Raw genomic sequence first — 22763 nt, forward strand, 5'->3', positions numbered from 1 at the left:
GCTTCTACATGTCTTGTGTGTGTCTCCAGGATATGGGCTGGGATGTCTGGTCCCAATACACATCCTGGGTGCCAGAGAGTCTAGGGTGGTGTGAATGCCTGGGACCACCCTGGTCCGTGATTGGTCCACGAATGGTGTGAGTGTTGATGAGCGGATCTCCCATTGGGTCCCCTTGGTTTTGGCGCGAAGGGAACCGTGGATAAGAGGGGGCTGGAAACACCACTACCATATCGATCTCCTGAGTTCTCACGAACGAAGGAATACAGGAGCCAATTATCCTGCAACCAAGAGGCTGGACCGAGGAATCGCTGGTGACCCGCTGAAGGACTTCTCCTCTGCACTGCTGTCGCCTTGTGAAACCCTTTTCACCTTTGATCGAACCAGAAGGCCTGTACTGGTACTTCGACCCTTGGAATAGCGGGAACAGCTATTCTCGGCATCTTCACCATCTCCTGCCATTAAGCCTTCGGAAGCGTCTCTGGGCCATCCGGCTGACCAACTTACACGGGAGTCTTGCTCTGTAACCGCCGCCAGGTTGTGTAGTATTTCGAGTCCTTGTCACTCTCACACGCTTCGTACACTTGGCGTTCCCAGGTCTGAAGTGAGTAGTGTACATTTGGCTCAGATACACACGGCCGCTCCGTTGCCCGGCTGTGGTAACAAACTGTGCGGGTTTCTTCGATTGGGACGTCTTTTTACTCAACACGACGACGAGGAGTTCCCTGCTCTTCTGAACCTGCCAGCTGCTGAAACTGACGCGGAGAAGCCTGGGTCTGCTTGCATCGGGGACCGGTGAGTAGCATAGCTAGGATCTGGTCGCCCTCCTGCAGGAGCCCATTGCTTTTCCCCTCTGTGTCAAACAGCACATTTTTCCGTACTCGCGCTCTGCTTCTGCCCACTGTGGAGGCTGCGCTTGAGTCGCGGAACTTGTTCTTCTTCTTTTGTGCACTAAACTGAACTGCCTGATTTCCCTCGAAGAGCTTCTCCTTTTGCCCGTTGGCACCAGCGCGTGCAGGTACTTTTGAGCACAAGGCTCCACTCTTCGCAGGGCTCGGACTTCCATCTAGTTAGGTGCCTCTGAAGGCAAACTGGGTCTAAGCATTATTGCGCACTGCCTGTTTTCCCTGCCTTTTAGGTGGACTACACATTTCGTGCATATAACGCTTGAGACTTGTTGTATTTGTATATATATTGTGTTGATATGGTATGTGTTGGTGTACTATCGTTATATTGTGATTTTCCCTCTACGGTCATTGTTTTAAAGGCCTTGGAATAAATGTGTATATATTTTTAATATAACAACTGTTTGGAGTAGTTTGTAAGTGATCTTGCTTTGTGTGCTCATTGCGGGCTTTCAGTCACCCTCACCCCTCTTGAGACCTAGTCTTGACCGCCGCGATCGCTACCTTGATTGGTCTGGCTCGTCCAGAGGTTACCCTGTTCCAAGTAATTAGGTTGGCCTTCTGAACTTCTGCGCCACCAGGACAGAGTTCAGAAATCCGTCTTAACAAATTGGTGTACAGCGGTGGGATACGACTGAAGGTATCCAGTGTTGCGCACGAACTAAGGCATTTCAGGTTATTCCAACCAGGACACGTAGTGCATTGTTGTAGTATAACTTTAAAAAAGGCCATAGTCCTATCTAACAGTATGGAAACAAATACCGTGTTAACTTTAAATGCTTCCAAATCAGAAACATTGAAAAAGATGTGTGCGGAGAGAGGTGTTTCCTCTCAAGGCACGAAATTGGAAATGATCCAAAGAATCGTGACGTGGCAAGAAGCGCAGCTTGACGCTATAACTTCTGAGGACAGTGCGGAAGGAGGTGGGGCTGCTCTCACTGGTAGAACAGACGGTTCTGCCGTTGCACTGATCCATCGCGACCACGAGGACAGGGAGGACGAGATGTCTAATGTTTCCTCTGCCAGTGCTGATGGGGAGGCGATGCTTGAATTCAAGAAGCAAGAGCTGCGATTTAGGCAGCAGGAGCTTGAATTCAGCATAGCCAAACTAAAAATCGAACAAGCAGAAAAACAAAAAGACAGGGATCACTAGTTGGAACTGGCCAAGCTTCAGGTTGCAAATGGGTCCAAGGGTCCTGGACATGGGTCTGGGGCCTCCTCTCATCCACGGTTTCCGAAAGATCTGCTCAGTGTGTATGAGGAAAGGAATGACAGTATGGACTGGCTGAATGCGTTTGCGTATGCATGCGAAGTTCAACAAGTTGACAATGCTGATAAGATTGCCTGGTTACTCAGCAGACTGCCCCATTCTGGCTGTAGTGCCATTATGGAAATGTCGAAGGCTGAGCGAGCTGATTTCGCAATGTTAAAGCAAACTCTCATTTTAAAGTTTGGGAAGACTCCGGCCCAATATTTGAAACGTTTCAGAGAGTATAAGAAAAAGGAAGGTGGTACTTGGGTATCTTATGTCACAGAGTCCTTGAAAAACTTAACTGGCTGGGTCGAAGGTTATAAGGTTTCTACCTTTGAAGGCATGATAAATCTTGTCATGCTGGAACACATTTTTGCATCTTCTTCCCCGGAGCTTAAGCAGAATTTGGCCGATTCGAAGGAGATAGATCCTAAGAAGCTGGCCATTGCAGCCGACTTATGGGTGTCACATCGAGTGCCCGATAAGGACAAAACTCATCCTGGTAAGCAGGAGGAAGGGAAAAAGTCCAAAGATAAGGAGGGTGGAGAATCTGATAAATGTTCTTCTCATAAGGGCCACAAAAAGAAAAATAAGGGTAAGACACAAGAGAACTCACAGGGTAGTGGAGGTCAGCCTCCGAAACAGAACTCTGGTTACAATAAGCCTCCCTATGTAAACAGACCCAATGGATCTTGTTTTGCTTGTGGAGCAACTGACCACGTGAAGGGGGATCCCCGGTGTAAGGTTAGACCTTTGGGGGTCCACTCCGCTAATCTGTCCTTCTCCTCCTACGAGGAAGAAGAGATTACAGGAGCATCCTTCTCCTCAGACTCATTTCCCAGCGGGAAAGAGGCTGAGGTAGTTTTAGTTTCCCTGGGTTCCTGGGAGCCTAAAGTCGCAGAGGCTTATGCTAGGATTCCGGATAATACCAAGCACTACTTTAAAGACAGTGTGCTGATCAATGGAGTAGATACTCCAGCTCTTAGGGATAGTGGGTGCAGTCGCACTGTAGTGGATTCTACCTTGGTAGACTCAGAGGAAGTTGCCAGAGCTACTCTGATGCCCACTAAGTTGGCTGACGGCCCACTCCGTATGTTCCCAGTAATACCTGTAAATCTTACTTTAAATGGTACAGCAGTCAGGATTCCAGTGAGCATTCAGAGAAATGTCCCGGGAAAGGTCTTGTTAGGTAATGATCTCAGAGCTTTAGGGCTCATAGGAGACACTGCCGAAAGACCCTACACACGGTCTCAAGCACGGGCAGCATTGACCAAGACCAATACGCTGCCCCAGCCGAAGGGGAAACCCAAGGCGAAAGGAGTCGACAAGTCAAGACGAGGGAAAGAGAATATTCCCCCGAGCTCGCCTACCACTGCGGTGGAGGAAGTTGGTCAATCGCCCGGGCTTGACGAGGAGGTGGCGATGCCTGAAGTATTTGACCCCAACGATCATCCTGAACTAAAAGACTTGTTAGTTGAAGGAGGTCCTGATAGGGACGACTTCAGTAAAGGCCAACGTGAGTGCCCATCTCTGGAAGGCCTAAGGAGACAGGCCTGCTCCCAGCTTGAGGGTGAACCTCCTGGGACGCATAGGATTTATTGGGAAGGTGGACTCCTGTATAGTGAGCCCACAGAGTCTACAGAAGGAGACCATAGGAGGTTGGTGGTTCCCCTTGCTGTTAGGCCCTTCCTCCTGCAGTTGGCGCATGAAGTACCCCTTGCTGGTCACCTTGGTATGAAGAGGACCAAGCAAAGGTTATCCATGCACTTCTACTGGCCCAAGATGGGGGTGCAAGTAGAAAGTCACTGCAGGAGTTGTGCCTCCTGCCAGTTGTCTGGTAAGGTTGGCGCGACAATCCAAGCTCCGTTGGTACCGCTCCCAGTTGTGGGGGTACCATTTGAAAGGGTAGGGATCGACATTGTTGGTCCCCTTGACCCGCAAACATCCTCGGGCAATAGGTTTATCCTGGTGCTGGTCGACCATGCAACCAGATATCCTGAGGCCATCCCATTGAAAACTGTAACTGCCAAGTCAGTTGCAAAAGCTTTACTTGCCATATTTACTAGGGTTGGCTTCCCTAAAGAAGTTGTGTCGGATCGTGGCAGCAACTTTATGTCGAAGTATATGCAGGCTATGTGGAAAGAATGTGGGGTCACCTACAAGTTCTCTTCTGCATACCACCCCCAGACCAATGGTCTGGTGGAACGTTTCAACAGAACGTTAAAGAGCATGATTGGGGCTCTGGAGGAACCTCAGAGAAGAAAATGGGATCTTCTTTTACCATGCTTACTGTTTGCCTACCGAGAGGTACCACAGGAGGGTGTTGGCTTCAGCCCCTTCGAACTTCTGTTCGGTCATCCCGTACGGGGACCCTTAGCTATCGTCAAAGAGGGATGGGAGATGCCCACTCCCCCTGGTACTACCAACGTAGTTGATTATGTGCTAGGGCTCAGAAAACGGATGTTACTTCTGATGGGCTTGGCTAGTGATAAATTGAAGGCAGGACAAGCGCTGGTGAAACATTGGTACGACCAGAAACCTTCCCTCATCATCTTTACACCTGGTCAGCAAGTCCTGATTATGAATCCCATAAGGCCTCGAGTTTTACAGGACAAATGGTCAGGCCCTTACACAGTGGTGGAGCCCCTGGGTGAGGTTAACTATTTAGTGGACCTTGGAAGGCCTGGACAGGCTCCAAAAGTGTTTCACATGAATAGGCTGAAGGCTTTCGTCCAAAGAGTCGAAATCGCAGCACTGCTACTGGCTTCAGATGTTGAGGAAGAGGAGTCTGAACCTCTCCCTGACCTGTTCCAAAGCGGTCCTTCAGATAGCTCCTTTGAGGGTGTCCGAGTGGCCCCTCACCTGACTTCTGATCAGCAGGCTGAGGTGAAAAGTTTGCTTAGGCAGATTTCCCCCCTGTTTTCACAGTCGCCTGGTTTGACACCTTGGTGCAAACATAACATTGACACAGGAGACAGTGTACCTACCAAAAGTAGGGGATACAGGATGTCAGACAAAGTAAGGTCTTATATTAAGACCGAGGTCAACAAGATGTTAGACCTTGGGGTGATTGAACCCTCTAGTAGTCCTTGGTCCAGCCCTGTGGTTTTGGTTCCAAAGGCAGGCACTTCTGCGTGGATTACAGGGCTCTGAATGCTGTCACCAAGACAGATGCACACCCCTTGCCTCGAACAGATGAGCTGGTGGATACTTTGGGTGCCTCCAAGTACCTCAGCACGTTTGACCTCACTGCTGGCTATTGGCAAATAGCTTTAGCAGAACATGCCAAGGAGAAGACAGCATTTTCTACTCCAGATGGCCTTTACCAATTCCGGGTAATGCCGTTCGGGTTGATGAATGTACCTGCCACTTTCCAGAGGCTTGTGAATCATGTTTTGAATGGGTTGGACAAATTCTGTCTTGCATATCTGGACGATATAGCAGTTTTCAGTGCCACCTGGGAAGACCATGTGAAACACCTCGGGATTGTGCTCCAGGCTCTTCAGAAAGCACACCTGACCATAAAGGCTAGTAAATGCCAGATTGGACAAGGCTCAGTGGTTTACCTTGGACATGAAGTAGGTGGAGGGAGGATACAGCCTCTTCCCAGTAGGGTACAAGCAGTACAAGACTGGCCTACCCCCACTACGCAAACCCAAGTGAGAGCCTTCTTAGGACTCACGGGGTATTACCACAATTTTGTGGCAGACTATGGCACCATAGCTGCCCCTCTGACTGCCCTCACAACTCCGAAAAAACCCAAGAAGGTAACTTGGACCGACAAGTGTGAGAAGGCCTTCAATGGCTTAAAAGACTCCTTGTGCCAGGCCCCTGTCCTCAGGGCCCCTGATTATCAAAGACCTTTTATCGTGCAGACGGACGCCTCTGACACTGGGATAGGAGCTGTACTATCACAAGTAGATGAGAAGGGTAAGGAACACCCTATTGGTTTTATTAGCCGCCAGCTTAAGGACAGAGAGCTCAGATGGTCCACGGTAGAGAAAGAATGTTTCTCTGTTGTGTGGGCCCTAAGGAAGCTGAGGCCCTACCTCTATGGGACCCACTTCACTGTGCAAACTGACCATAAGCCCTTAAAGTGGCTAATGAACATGAAGGGGGAGAATCCAAAGTTGCTTAGGTGGTCCATAAGTCTACAAGGCTTCGACTTCACTATTGAGCATAGGCCAGGTGTCCAACATAGCAATGCTGATGGGTTGTCCAGAATGTTTAACCGACCTGAACAAGAGACTCATCCAGGGGTGGATTAGTTCCCCCTGTCCATAGTCTGGGAGGGGCGAGTGTTAGGAAAGATTTCGTAATTGTAGGTAATTTTCCTTCCATGTGGCAACCCCTAAACTTTTTGCTGTTGTTTTTCACCTTGTTCTTGACTTTGCCAGAGAAGTGCAGCCTTCTGCCGCACTCCTCTGGGCTTTCGCTCCTTTCTTACAGGGAAACTGACATGCCCTTAAGACAGTCAGTACCGGGGAACGCTGTTTCCCGTAGTTTCTTTTATCATGTTGCGGCTTTCGTGCAACATGACACAAGAGGGCACTGTAAGCTAAGTTACAGCTCTCTTGGGTCTCTAGCCTTCTACAGGCCCTAGATACTCGTTTAGGATTGTATCTGATCGGTGCAAGTGATTCAGGGACGGGAATGGTGACAGCGATCGTTTCTTGTGTTTTAAGCTCCTTTTGGCGTTCTAAGCGCGTTTTCCGCGCTTAACCCAAAATGGTGGCCTGGCTCCCAAAATGACCAGACCACAAGGCTCCTTTGTCCTGTCCACTGACCGTCTTGCTCCCTTCACCTTCCCCAGGTCGAGCCGACCCGGGGCCTTCCTTATTTGGGCATGTACTTTCCCGCGAAACACGGATGCTTTCGCGGGCTTCTACATGTCTTGTGTGTGCCTCCAGGATGTGGGCTGGGATGTCTGGTCACAATACACATCCTGGGTGCCAGAGAGTCTAGGGTGGTGTGAATGCCTGGGACCACCGTGGTCCGTGATTGGTCCACGAATAGTGTGAGTGTTGATGAGCGGATCTCCCATTGGGTCCCCTCCGTTTTGGCGCGAAGGGAACCGTGGATAAGATGGGGCTGGAAACACCACTACCATGTCGATCTCCTGAGTTCTCACGAATGAAGGAATACAGGAGCCAAGTATCCTGCAACCAAGAGGCTGGTCTGAGGAATCGCTGGTGACCCGCTGAAGGACTTCTCCTCTGCACTGCTTTCGCCTTGTGAAACCCTTTTCACCTTTGATCGAACCAGAAGGCCTGTACTGGTACTTCGACCCTTGGAATAGCGGGAACAGCTATTCTCGGCATCTTCACCATCTCCTGCCAGTAAGCCTTCGGAAGCGTCTCTGGGCCATCCAGCTGACTGACCAGCTTACACAGGAGTCTTGCTCTGTAACCGCCGCCAGTTTGTGTAGTATTTCGAGTCCTTGTCACTCTCACACGCTTCGTACACTTGGCGTTCCCAGGTCTGAAGTGAGTAGTGCACATTTGGCTCAGATACACACGGCCGCTCCGTTGCCCGGCTGTGGTAACAACCTGTGCGGGTTTCTTCGATTGGGACGTCTTTTTACTCAACACGACGACGAGGTGTTCCCTGCTCTTCTGAACCTGCCAGCTGCTGAAACTGACACGGAGAAGCCTGGGTCTGCTTGCAACGGGGACCGGTGAGTAGCATAGCTAGGATCTGGTCGCCCTCCTGCAGGAGCCCATTGCTTTTCCCCGCTGTGTCAAACAGCACCCTTTTCCGTACTCGCGCTCTGCTTCTGCCCACTGTGGAGGCTGCGCTTGAGTCGCGGAACTTGTTCTTCTTCTTTTGTGCACTAAACTGAACTACCTGATTTCCCTCGAAGAGCTTCTCCTTTTGCCCGTTGGCACCAGCGCGTGCAGGTACTTTTGAGCACAAGGCTCCACTCTTCGCAGGGCTCGGACTTCCATCTAGTTAGGTGCCTCTGAAGGCGAATTGGGTCTAAGCATTATTGTGCACTGCCTGTTTTCCCTCCCTTTTAGGTGGACTACACATTTCGTGCATATAACGCTTGAGACTTGTTGTATTTGTATATATATTGTGTTGATATGGTATGTGTTGGTTTACTATCGTTATATTGTGATTTTCTCGCTATGGTCATTGTTTTAAAGGCCTTGGAATAAATGTGTATATAGTTTTAATATAACAACTGTTTGGAGTAGTTTGTAAGTGATCTTGCTTTGTGTGCTCATTGCAGGCTTTCAGTCACCCTCACCCCTCTTGAGACCTAGTCTTGACCGCCGCAATCGCTACCTTGATTGGTCTGGCTCGTCCAGAGGTTACCCTGTTCCAAGTAATTAGGTTGGCCTTCTGAACTTCTGCGCCACCAGGACAGAGTTCAGAAATCCGTCTTAACATCTACACCAGGATGTATTGCATGATTCATTGTTTGCATTACTATTTCATCTCATTGCCCCACTGTGAGTGACTGCACACTGTGTGTGCTCATTGTAGGTCCATGCATGTGTTACATTGTCCACTCCCTATAGATTGTCTTCATCTGTTGTCCATGTGGGAGTTGCCAGTGCACCCTCTGATCCATGCACACTTATTCGGAAGGTCCCACACAGGGTGTGTGGTCTGTTGGAAGGTGAGTGAACAGCTGCATGTTGTCCTGAGTTTTATTTAGTGGTGTCCAACAGGCTGCAGGGGGTTAGGGGGATGGGGTTGTTGGTTGGTGCGGGGTATGGTTTTGTGGTTGTAGGCACTTCTTTGCGGGGATGTTACGTACATGGGTCTCTTTCTGCTTTGCGTGCCTGTTTGTTGATGTAGAGCTGTTGATTGGCCTTTCACAGGTGGTCATTCTTTGCCACTCTACCCTTCTCCTTCACCCACATTTGTCCTTCATCACCCACTACATGTGGTACTTTTCCTTCTATGTGTCTTCCAGACTCTCTGACCAGCGTGCTTCTTGAACAAATGTTCATGTCTTTGTCTTCCTCTCTTGGAAACTTGTCTCTGCCCTCACCCACTGATGTCAGACGTATCCTTCCTCATCTACCCTCCAGCCAGTCCCCTCCTTGCAAGGTGTTTCTCTCTCTCTCTCTCTCTCTCTCTCTCTTTCTCTCTCTCTCTCTCTCTCTCTCTCTCTCTCTCTCTCTCTCCCTCTCTCTCTCGCTCTCTGGTAGGCTGGTGTGTCTATGGATGCGGTTTTCTCAAGACAATCAGGGTGGCACTGGTTGCAGGGTCATAGTTGTCAGACAGGCGGTTACTGTAGGGCCTTTGTTGGTGTGTTGTCATGAGGGTGGCCGGTCTGGCTGTATGTGTGCTGAGACACATGGTGATGGGGATTGCAGTTTTCACATGTGTCTTGCCTGCCACGTGGTATCCCGTTCAATGAGTTTTTACTGGTCACGTTTACCCACTCAAGGCAGGCCAAACTGGTCCTTCATACCCTTATGGGGCTACTGTCCCAAGACAATTCCACACACACAGCACAGCACTGCTGGCCATTGGGGGGATGCCATGTTCACCACAGTCACAGTTAGGGAGAATTCTCGTTTCTGTGCTAATTCCCTTCAACCTTAGAGACCCCCAGCTCTTTTGCTGGACTTAGGTCAAAACACATGTCAAAACACATGAGGGAGCGAGAAAAAGGTCCCACTCACTTCACAGGTAAAATTAAAAAGTCCTGACTTGGATTGTGTATTTTCACTGTCTCTGGAGTCAAACAAACTCCATAGGCATATACGTTTTGTATGGTGACACCGCACCTTCAGTACAGTGTCAAAGAGAAATCCTTTAGATTCCTCACAAGGGTAACTACCTTTTCTTGTGTGACCTACAGTTCTCAAGAATAGTACCGTTAAATTGACTTTACTTACCTTTTCTCTTTAGGTCCAGCACACACCCTCTTATGTGGAGTGCTGGGGGTTACCTAGTAGCCCCTTATCCTACTCTCTCGTGTAACATTATGTTACACTCACTACTTTAAATGGCTGGGGCAGGGTTTTAATTTTCCTACCATTGTGCAGTACAGCACCCTGTTGGGTATTTTGTGTAGATTTGGGGCCTAGCGGTATTTTCTTACCGCCAAAAATATAATAATTGAGTAATAATCACTCATTGCATTCAGATTGTGTTTGGTATTATAGACATATAGTGGATATGCATTATTTCAGTATACAGATATATTTAGTTAGTATACCTTTTGTTGGTGGTATGCGTTGTTGGTGGTATTTCTGATGAGCATAGTTCCTTTGTTTTATATGTGGCCCCAATATCCAGAACCCCTTACTTTTGTTTAGATTGTTCGTGTGATCACTAGAGAGACCTCAGGCTTACATTTCAGAAACACCACATTTTCATATGAAGTGCCACCTTGGGCTGTTCTCACTGATTTATCTACACCAGCAAGCTAACATGTGGTATATCACTAGTTTATTTACATGAGTGAACTATATCCAGAAGTCTCTCTTTCTGCTGACTCATTTACCTCCAGTTGTTATGTTCCATTCAGAAGCCACACACACACTTATACACTGAATGGAACCGTGCACACAGCTACCGCCAAGTCTTATTTTTTTTTGTTAGCTACCTTATTCTTTCTGTTGTTTTATCGACATGAAAAATGACAAATGCACTGCTTGAAACTCTTCCCCATATTACCAGTGCTATAATGATAGATGCACTAAGAAAATAGAAAAACAAAAATACACTACACATCTGATTTCATATATTTTTGTGTATTATAAACAATTGCATTTCAACCCCATTTTACCCTTTTACATAAATAAATGGAAATAGCACAGCAACAGCATTATCTGTAACAAAATGAGAAGAGATGCAGCAAGAGAATATTCAATTTGCAACATTAAACATGTTGATTAAATCCAGGAATTTCCTCTTATACTCTGCATGAATAGGTTTTGCACACACACACACCGCCCCCGCACTCTGCAAGATAATTAACGAGCTTGTTCTGCATGCAAATTCTTCAGACTGGTCGCCTTCTGGAAATGGCTCAGAGTTCCCTCTTAAAGCACCCCACCGAGGACGTGCATCTGCCGTCACTCAAGCCAGGGCTTATTGACTGGAATTTCCCAGCCTGTGCAACAGTGCACTGGGACCTTCTTCTCAATCAGGAAACTCCCAAGTCACACCAGCCAAGTCTTTCTCCGAGCTGTGCAAAATGTCTTCTCCCTTTCTTCCCCCCCCCCCGATATTCTTCAGGAAAACTCTGTGGCAGCCTACAAAATGAGTTCAACCAATAAAATTCTATCATGTCCTACCCTCCTTCGCTTGAACAATGGCTTGGTTTATACGTTTAGAAACTGTATCTACTCATTTCCTGGTGCATATTTTGCATCCTGCAAATACTGTGGACAGAGCACAGAGAGAGAAAAAAATAAATAAATCTGCACACAGTCTAGTGTGAGTTTCAGCCTGTCTCATTTTGCACTGGAGAACACATTACAATATTAAAAGTTAGAATTATGTTAGTACTATTAATGGTGTTAATTCATTAATTCTCTAATGTGTCTCCTGCAACAGAGGCATTTCAGATGAGAAAAGAAAAATAGATGTGCATTTTACATGTAAAAAAAATTGTTTACATTTTAGATGTAGAAATCGTTTTTGACTGAATAGCCTGTCTTCATATACATATCCATGTCACACTGGCAACACATTCCTTGCTGTACCACATTATAGCAATGCATTAAACCCATGCAGAGGTGCTGCAGAAAAATGCTAAATAAAATAGTCTTACAACCCATGGGTGACCATTTTGTCAAAATGGCCCCAGTCTTCTTTTTTCTCCGTTTTCAATTTATGAGGTCTTTCTTGGATTTTACTCTGTGCGTTGACAGGTTTGAGCCCTTTGTTTGTCTTGACTTTTACGTGCTTCAGCCCTAAATACCACCTCTGGCGCCAGTGTGTGTGGTAGGATACAATGTGATGAGGGACCCACAACTCCCCTGTCCTTTGTCTCTAGGAATGCCTGAAGGAAATCAGTCCTGATTGGCTGGCTGACCTGTGATTGACAGCCTCGGCTGGGCATGAATGGGTGAAACCTGCTTAAAAGAAGAGGGTTTTGGGACTAGAGGCAGAGTCGACCACTGGGAGAAACACCCGACAAAGAAACCGTGGATGAAGCTTGCTGCAGCCTCATGGACCTTTGAATTGCCCAGTGAAGCCCGGCTCCTGTGTTGAACTCCTTTTTCACCTCGACAGAGAAGCTTCAGACAAACGACTTCTCCCCTTAGGTTAGTGGGACCAACTAAGCCTGAGACGAACTCCACCTGACCATCACCCCAAACTTGCTGTGCCTCTCTGTTGCTTCGGAAGCCCAATGTCAGGGGTTGAGTATCCGCAGTCGAGTGAAACATCTGAATCGGTAACAAATCCGGCTAGAAGCTCCAGGAGTCTAAGGACGCTCCACAAGCAGGGCGACCAGATCCTGAGTCCCCTCACCAGAATGCAGGACTAAAGGAGTGAAGGAAGACCAACCGGTATCATAGATCCTCAATGGTGCGGTTTGCTAAGTGCTGAAACCGCAAAGTGCCGGTGAACCGAAAAGAGCCCGTATCTGCCAACGACCTCCCAAGTACCGCCGCAGGAGCCCTCCAGATGTCCTCCATCTTGTCCCCAAGACTGAGGCTCAGAAAGAAGGGTCTTCACTGCTGTAGCAAGACAGAATCCTGCAAGACCACTCTTCTTCAAACCAGAGGTACTGTTTAGGCTTGGAGTACTTACCTCATTGTCTTTTGACTGTGCATTTCTCAGTTGGGAATTGCAGTGGCTTACCATTTAGAGTTGATTCCAACTCTTTGTCTCACAGGCTTAACAGCTGTGACCCTACCAGTGATTTTTACAGACTCTCTAACTTTGCTCAAGGCTTTGATCTAAGAAGTGGAACAGATCCATAGCCTGTGTCCCAATTGAGTTTGGCTGTCATGGCGCCTGAAGAATCTTCTAGTCCCATTTCATTGATATTGTTTGTCGCTCATAGGTGGTAGCTTAGATTATACTGTTATTGCTGTGAAAGGCTTATCTAGATTTCATTGGAAGATTTAGTTGTCCTCACATATACTAAGAAACTGTTCCTTTTTTCCTTCCCTAACCTTTCCTTTCTGCAACCTCAGAATCTACAAAGTATAACTAGTGTGATAGCATGGTACACAAATTCCATTACTGTCCGTGTGATTGAAGTCACCCCAGGGTGTAGGAATTGTGTAAGAAGCATATCCAAATACTATCCACCAACTTGTTTTGATTCTGTAAAGTAATTTTAAAGTATATTTACATTGTTACATGAATTGCCTTTTTAAAGAATGTTCATTTAAAAATTGATGATAATTAAATAAACTATGTATAACTGAAACCTTGAGTATAACTTAATTGGCTACTTGTATTTACGGATTTCATGTGTACATCCCTACAACTCACATTTACCACTCTTGGCTGCTCAGTCACACTAGCACCTTGTGTAGTACAGACCTACACCAAAGGTTGGGTTACTTAATTCCAAGCAAATACATGTTTTGCAGCCTCACACAGTGTGACTACATCAATTCTTATCGAACAGACACCATGCAAACACCGTTGGCCAGGTGTTTGCCATGGTGAACATGTACCATGCACGGGATACATGCACATTTTTTGCAGCCTGTTGACAGCTGCTCAATGCATCTGAACACTCCATTCAGTTCCAAGCACAGTGGTCACCATTCTATCCAGTCTCTGTGAAGTCTGCCGTCCTTTCCTCTTTCCTGTTGCCTGCTCCTTTTTGTGTTGCAGAGTCCTTGGCCTCCATTTCTCCTTCCTTTCTCAGGTCGGCTTGTCTCTTTCATGCCAGTTACCTCGGTGCCCTGCCTTCCAGTATGACTGCTGCCTCTGAACGGCTGCCTACTGCCAGATACTGTCTTGCAATTGGTGATATTTTTGCATCAAATTGTGTTAGACTTTACATCATTGGCTCACTTGCCAGTGTTTACTGCACTGTCTCACTGCCACGTTAACCACGTGGTTAACGGCGCTGCAGCCTTTTACGGCACCGTTAACCTCTTAGCGCCAGGGTCGTAATGATGAGTATTGTCTGGGTCGGTTGTACAATGTGTCACTTGCATGTGCGTGACAGTTCATACTCACCAATGAGCCAAGCGTTGCCATGTTTTTCAGATACCAAGGCCTGTTGCAGATGTGACTGGTGGAAGATGTAGCCATCATGTGTGCTGCGTAGAAAATGTGCATACACTTCCATGATGATTCTATTAGCATCATACACTGCCCAGATGTTAATAGAGTGCCAGTGCTTTCAATTCCACTAGATGTGCTCCGTCAATCGGGGCAGCCGTAGAACATGTTTGCAGTCAATTGCCTCTACTACATGGGGGATGTTTGCTACTGTGTAAAATTCCTGGATCACTATCTGCGTTTCCTCGAGTGTTCGGGGCATATATGTGTGCCTGCGCACACATGCCTGTGCTGTTATGCATGACGATACCTCATGGAAACAGCGGGATTGTGTGGCCTGGGATATCCCACCAACTGTTGCCGTGGTTCGCTGGAAGGATACAATTGCAATGCAATGGAGTGCAGTCAGCACTTTTTCTATGGGGGTAAAGGCCTGGGAGCAGATGGTGGGTCTCTGCATAGGCCCGACCACACTCCGCGAGGAGTCTCGCGCAAGGCGCTCGACCGCTCTGAGTCACCCTGGACCAGCGCAAACTCCATGCAAGTCCCCGAAAAGTCCCTCGCAGTTGATTCCATGAACCAACAAACAGGATTTTGCACGCAGAATGGCATGCAATGTGCTAATTGCCCATGCAGATTATTCCATGAATTCTGCCCTTAGTCTCTCCGAGCTATCTATTTCTACTTTTCAGATGCCTATTACTGGCTCAGCTCATAACTGGAGGTTTATCTTTTATTATACATCATTTCGAAAAAGACCTACTTTTTCAGAAATCTGTATGTCGTTGCCAAATAAATAACTTCTGTAAAATATGTTTCCTACTAATTTTCTCTTTGAACTTCTTCAATCAATAATTCTTACCTGTCTTAATCATTGTTTTTTGCCTCACGTAGACTTTCCAAAATATGCCGTGCTTCTCTTTCAATATATTTCGCACTCCTCGGATCATAATTCCATTTCTAAATGTATTCACACTCCTCTTCCTCTTCATCTCCCTATATAGTTGAATGCGCACCACTGGGTATTCGTGCTTGCCCGATTTTAGCCATATTTTAAAACATGCATAAAAAATAATCTCATAAACACTGTTATTCATATGCCAGCATATGATTATTTTAGTTTGATTTGCATTTTTATGGCAATACTTCTTGGAATTTGCACTGATGTTGCTTATTCAAAGCGCTTTGGAAAAAAAGACTCATGAAAGAACATAGCCAATCGCAAATAAATGAAAGAAACAGGAGTCAGAATGCATGTTAATTTGTTCTGGTCTGATCTTTATGTTTTAGCAAATGTGATGTGCTGAGGAAAATAGAACCGCACAAAAAAAGAAACAGACATTTAAAATATACCTACATTTCATAAATAAAGTGTGTTTAATGTATGTGGAACTTCATTAAATTAAGAAGTAACTAGTAGTCTCCTTGTTCAGCTTTGGCCGAATAGTATTTATTGCTTTGCTCTTCATTACATTTTAACACGGACACGAGAATATCACTGTTTAATTAATTATGCAGCACACTGCACTCAGACACAGCAGTAGTCTTTCCATCATTTCCATCTGATTGAAAGACATGTAAACCAGAATGCTGGTGATTCATAGAGAATGCGCCCACGGCAAGTATATCTGCACGCGCCCCGGCTTTCGACCACCACCCTTGTCGGATCTAAAACACAAATCTTATGGCACCTCACGTTGACCCTCGGGGATGGCACTTTTCTGGGTATTTCCAATCAATATATCTAAACGGGGGAAACTCTGTAGTTCTTTCCAAGCCATTCATGTTACGACATCCAGGAGGTATCTGGCCTCATCTTGAAACAGTGACGTTATATGGTATTAATCCAGGAATCATCGATCAACGTTAAGTCTGCATCTATTTAGCAGGACTCTGATCTACCTCATTACCGCATCCATGTGTCAGGCACCAGGCAGGTTGATGGACTCGCAGCGATATATAAAGAATGCTTACCAATAAAAGCTAGTCTCATTAGCATCGTGCAATGTATGGTCAAAATGTGAGTCAGTGCTGTTGGCAGTTTCTCCGTTGCAAACATTACTATTTTCACGTATTCTATTGTCTACCTGGGCCTCATTGTGAGTAGGCCAAGTTGGCCGACTACTTAACTCTGTCTAATCGCTCTGTTACAAAATCTTAACTTTCGTACTGTTTTGAACATCTGGATAGATGATTCACTATACAAAATGACCAGGCAACCCAGCTTCGCAATAGACACTTCTGATCTACATCAATATGTAAATGGCCCTACTCACCATGCAGGCCAGACTTTAGACAATATATTTAGACTTCTGCGACTAAGTCCCTGCTGTATTATTGGGGTGATAAGGTGGGCTAGCTACCTCCCAGAAATGGTGGGTGATGGGAGTGGGATGGTATGGTGATGACCTACTGGCCACTCCCACGTGGTGCCCACCACATGGCATGGGACAGCCACACAGAACCAAAATACTGCTTCCCCCTTAAATGACATTACTTGGGAAGAAAATGTGCATTCCAGAGGCACCGCAGGAGGGTATTAAACTCCCCTTCACTGACGAGTGTACGTGCACGAAACAGAAACTTGCTGCATCTACTGCAAACACACAATAATGCAAACAGCGATTCACCAGGATACAAGTATGCAGATCTTAGTGTGCTGCTGCTGTAGCAATTTCAGGGAGACCTGTGGTTTGATTTTGAGAGCTCCGAGCATATGAGTGGGTACTTCCAAATAGAAAAGAGTTCGCAGGAGGATAGCTCAACGGCAACGTGCGCGCCTTGGAAGCAGGACGACACAAAGCAACACAGATTCGATCCCCAGGTTTGGACTTAGAAACCTCCCGGTGTTTAAGCGCATTATAAAAACGCTACTAAGGCAAAGGAAAAAAAAACAATTCCAATCAAAAAACAATTCGTCTAACAGCGCCTCGATGCTCGCGTGTTGTGTGAGTTCTTTCAAAATGTTAAATAAATAAAGTGGCAGACTGGACTTTTAGAGCTTCTGTCCATGAACAAAGAGCAATATACAGCCAAACCTTCCCCTGAAACACACACACTAATGCGAGTGGCCAAATCACAAACTGAAATTCATTTCTCTCCGCTGGTGCGGGTGCTTTTAGTACAGCCCAAGGGAAGAGAGCACAGAGGCATAGAAAGAATGCAGTGAGAGATAGCAGTGTGGGTGGTTAAAGAAGGCTGTGGTGGGTGTTGGGGCAAGTCAGTGATACAGGAGGGAGAGAGGCAGGACAGGAAGAGACAGGAGATAAGAACATCAAGAGGTGGCAGGTGAAAAAAGGGTCATACCAGGAGTTGGATGGTGGAGATAATCAGAAGAGAACATCAGACAATGGAAGGAGAGAAACAGAAGGTGGTGAGGAAGCGGGAATGGGCGTACAGGTGAGGAAGCGGGAATGGGCGTACAGCTACACATGTGCTGCTAGGTAACAATACTGTAAAGAATGAGGATGGGGTATGGGCAGATGTGAGACCTTGGTAAGAAGGGGTTGAAACCATGGTGAAATGATGAATCAGCTTGATGCATAGGATGAAGAAGAGCCAAGACTAGGAAAGGAGTAGGCGTGGAAGTACTGGGTTTAGAAATCAGGACCATAGCAAAGGGAGGTGATGAGGCCCTGTCAAACTACCCTGGAGAAACTAGGACAGCACGACCAGGTTTGCTCGCTCCACAAGTAGAAGAGCGTTCCAAGTTTTGTCATGACCCATGGTTGAGACAAAGTGACAGCTGCAGAATCTGCAGGAAGGATTGGAGGTGGCGATAACATGGGCATCATCAAAAGTCAATCTGAAGGACCTTTTTGTGTTAGCAAGAACCACATAGACTGAGTGTTGGGGAGGAAACCTAAATCTTGTGAACTGTGAAAAGGAGACCCTTGGACTATCCCAACATTTTTATGTTTGAGTTTTCAGAAGGAAAAAAAGGGACAGAAGGACAGTCTGAGGGGAAGTACAGTTGCTCAGCTGCTGTTAGTGGATCTAGGTATCATAAACTATCCTGCACCCACCCACTACTGTGAATACCTTGCTGCTTGATTTTTGGGGCTCTTTTATTAAACCTGCTCCTTTATTTGCTTATTTATGCAGCTTTCCAGCCTCTTTCTTGCAGTTAGACAACTGCTGCGAGTAAATCTAGGTCACTCGACTTCTGCCCCCTAAAATACTTAGCCCTGCAACCTTGTTCCCCTTTCTTAACTCTTACATCACAGGGCATCTCTCGCCTGTGCATCCGAAGCGAATGACAGCTGAAGAAAAGGACAATTCTTTTTTTGTCCTGGTAGGGCCAACAACAGCCTGGGACCTGGTTCCCTGAATCCCACATAAGCCAGCAGCATGTGACCTTCATACCCCTCCCCCCTTCTACCCGCAATCCACTGCTAATCACACCCACCTCAAGCTTCCATTAAGGGACACCTGCTGTAGAAGTTGGTCCATCTCCGGCAGCAGGTGCAGCCAGAGCAGGTCATGTGATCTTGCTATTCTATTTTATAGAGTTATTTATTTATGTTTACATTTGTAGAAGCACGCAAAACCCTTAGGCACCTAAGCGCAATTAGGGAACCTTCTTCCTCTCATTCTCTACTGACCATGCCCACTTCATGGATTTCTTTGATCTTGCCAGAAAAAGTGCAGAAACGTTCAAACACAGAGCTAATGATGCGGGTCTCTCAGTGGGTGACGACAAGGGATGGAACTGTTCATGGAGTATCAGATACAATTCTTTTTTGTGGAGGTGTGAAAGTCACCAGCCATTTGGAAGAAACATCATTCTACTTGTGGATAGAGCAAACGTGGTCTTACTTTCGGGGGCCCGACCTGGTAATCTGTGCACATTATACACATACCTTGTTGAGATTGCAGGAAACTCTCACATACTCCAACATTCATCTGATAAAGGATTGTACGAACAGAGAATTGATATCTTCAAAAACCGTAAAGCAGCAGACAAACTTCTGGGCGGACCAGAGCCGCAAGCATAAAAAAGCGGAGTGGCTTCAGGATTAATAACAATCATTTCCAGTGAGGCCTTTTGACGTAGATGCATGCCTCTTTCTAAACACAGTGTTGTTTTGTTGAGTCTTGCAGCATGATTCTAGGGTTCTATCATGACCTTGGCGATACCGCCAACGCAAATAGTCTTACTGCAACTTGGTCCTGTGCTATTAGGGCCCGATTCCCAGTTGTGGTAAGGCTATAAGGCTCCAGTTATTTGTAAGAGTCCATAGGACTCTATGGGGCATGCTGGGCACTAATAGTGCAGCACAATTTGCTGTGCAGCAATAGCAGCTCAAATGGATGGAAAGTGGATATGTTTACCTCCAGCAAAAAACTCTGGATTGGGCGGAGCAGTAATGGGGCGGTAGTAGCATTACGGCCGCTTTTATACCACTCCGCCCAACTCCTGATGACCCCTAAATCTGTAAATCTTCAATGATCTTGTGGCTAACAGACTAGAACTTTGAAAACTATCATAACCACATAGGAATTAACATTTGAATTACCTGTATTAAGAGCATGGAATTATTCTGCGCATGCCTTTTGCATGATAATTTACGGAGATAAGTAGCCAGAATAGGCACCATTAAGTATAGATTGGTTTTGAATAATTCACATTACATGATAATATTGTGTTAAATGAGTCTCGGGGGAGGAAGGGGGCGGGAGAGAGAGAGTGTGAGAGACTGTCTCTCTCTCCATGGATGAGAGCATGCATCACATGTGCCATTGCATACTACCAAGCAGCGTAGCATCGTTTTCCCTACTTCCCCCTTTCTAACCTAGAAAAGAAAAACAACTCTGAACCTCTGACTTGTGTTTCTATTTTTCCTTACCCATCGATTTGGGTACTGTTGCCCTCTTCTCCGCTAAGGGTTATGGAAACTGGTGTTTATCACTCAAGGTCCAAAGCTTTCAGAGGGTGATTGCTACTCCTGCTACGATGGCTGAAGTTTTGGAATTTAGCAGAAGAGCAAGTCAACCTATCATCACCTGAGTAGCAAGTAACCAGAATGGATGCGACGAGCCAATGTTATGGTCAAACCCTGCAAACCAAAGCAGCAGTAGCAGAAGACAAGACGGATGCCCAGAAAAGCAGGTGCAGGGGCTAACTATTCAGCAAACAGCCACTATAAGACAGATAACTGGGAGTGCTCAGGGGGCCTCGGCTCCTGTCCAGTTCCAATGGTGCAATTAAGTAATTAATAAAGAGAATGTAGTACTCTTGGCACCGCCTGAGCAATATCAGGGACACCCACTGCAGTTTCAGCCATGTCTAACTCAGTGCTAGTTCAGCTTCCCAAAAAACAAAACCTTCTGCTTTTCCTTCTGTGCCACCAAAAGACTTGCATTTGTAGCCTCCTATCCTTCGGGTAAAGCAATACCCAGCATAACATCTTTGATGCAAAAACATAACCAACTGCTCTGTAACTAGACATAGTTCGAGGAGGAGTTCAAAGTGTTTTTAAAAAAATGTATGCAGACCATTGTTGTATGCAGATAGGGGATTGGTGAATCTCAGACAAAGCACATAGTTATGGAAGCCAGCATAATTCATGCGGGAGTGTCCAGCTAATTACTGACACTACAAAAGCTACAACCTCTTGATTGCCTACATTGGTACCTATTCAGAGAAATATCTGCGCTCGACATCGGGTGTGGTTACTTCGTTGATTCAAATAAGAAAATCTTTAGCATTGTGGAATCATATTTGGTTATTAACAATGCGCAGGCAGTGGTCCCAGATGATAGCCTCATCCAAACGTAGGAGAAGAACCCTGTTTACAATTCAAAAAGGGATCTGAAGGGTCAATCAGTGAAGCAAACCAAAGAAGTCAGATCTTCAGAACTACTCGTAGTGCCTCATTACGACCCGGGCGGTAAGGGAATACCGGTACCGGTAAGGGCACTGGTGCCGGTAATCCCTTACCGCCCTATTACGAGTTCCCTTTGCGGGTCCTCTGGACCCACAAAGGTACTTTATAGGTAATAACGGTACTGCAATTTGCAGTACCGTTATTACCGCCTTCCCCATTCCCATTGAGGCCTATGGGGGCTAAAATGGAAATGGCGAAGGGCCATGGTGAATGGGAAATTACCGCCCCCGCCAACCTTGGAATAGGGCGGTAATTGCTCCATTCCCCATGGCGGAATCGGTAAGGTTTTGGAGGCAACCATGGTGCTAATAGTGCCATGGTTACCTCCAGGGACGTAATGAGGCCCATAGAAACAAATGAATAAAAAGATCAAATGCAAAGAAAGTACGTTAAACAAAGTGGGAACTGAACACTGTGCGCCTCATTACAAGTTTGCTGGTCTGGAAACAAGGGTGCAGTTAGCTCACCGGCACCCTTGTTTCCAGACTGGCAAACTAAATGTTTGCCTGCCGTGGAAGCTGCGCCCGACAGGTCTGAACATGCTGGGTGCAGCAGATACAGTAGGCAGACATTTGTGGATGCGCCGGCACCGTTAACAACAGTGCCAGCGCTTCCAAGTCCCCACTTCCATAGAGTCTTATATTTACCGGCGCCTGACTTCACGAGCCGCCAGACTTGTAATCTCTTGGTGGCACTGGGAAGTGAGGTGCTGGTAAAACTTTACGAGTCCGGCGGCAACCCGCCAGAAGCACCGGCAGGGTTACCACCGGACTCATTATGAGGCCCTATCTTTTTATTCAGCATCACAGTTATTTAAGTATAGAAGTTGAAAACGGTAGAAAAAATGCTTGTACAGAAAAGCAAGTAACACAATTCTAGCATGCATAGACATCACTAAACACTGAGAGAAACATAAATGAAGTGGCAACAACATACAGATGAAGCATGCGTGTGTACATTCAGATTGGTTGTATATCTTTGTAGAGTTTGCATTTTTCACAATTACTCGCATTGATGAAGAAGTCACCTTTTTGTGAAGAGCAATAATAAGTATAATCAATAGCCTTACTTTCTTTGGCAAGTTTCAGCCATCCGATTCTATTACCGATCACTCAGCCTTCTTCAGGGATGCTTTTTAGGTGAACCTGCGTGCTACAAAATGCACATAACAGGGAGAATAACACGTGCTTCTGAGTGGCACAAAACACAATGGGTCTGTTCACTAAGTAGAATGCTCAATTCCACATTGCTGCATATAGATCTTTGAAATATCGGTTACAATACAACAGACAGGCATTGTTTTCACCTACAGAAAAGGTGAGATTTCTACAGTGGTGCCATGATTCACCACGTGCATAGCATCCTAACATTAAAAACATCATTGTCCGTATGCCTGGGGCACTTCTGCTGGCCAAATGTGATCAAAACAGTGACTCAGTAGTTACATATCTGTATTAACGTTTCACAGGTAAACACAGACCTTTCCAAAGCCACTGGGCAGTTACAATCACTACCCACACCTCTGGCACTATGGCACATGGTGTT

This window comes from Ambystoma mexicanum, chromosome 8 (assembly GCF_040938575.1).
Source record: "Ambystoma mexicanum isolate Mex_15411 chromosome 8, UKY_AmexF1_1, whole genome shotgun sequence".
Taxonomy (NCBI): domain Eukaryota; kingdom Metazoa; phylum Chordata; class Amphibia; order Caudata; family Ambystomatidae; genus Ambystoma; species Ambystoma mexicanum.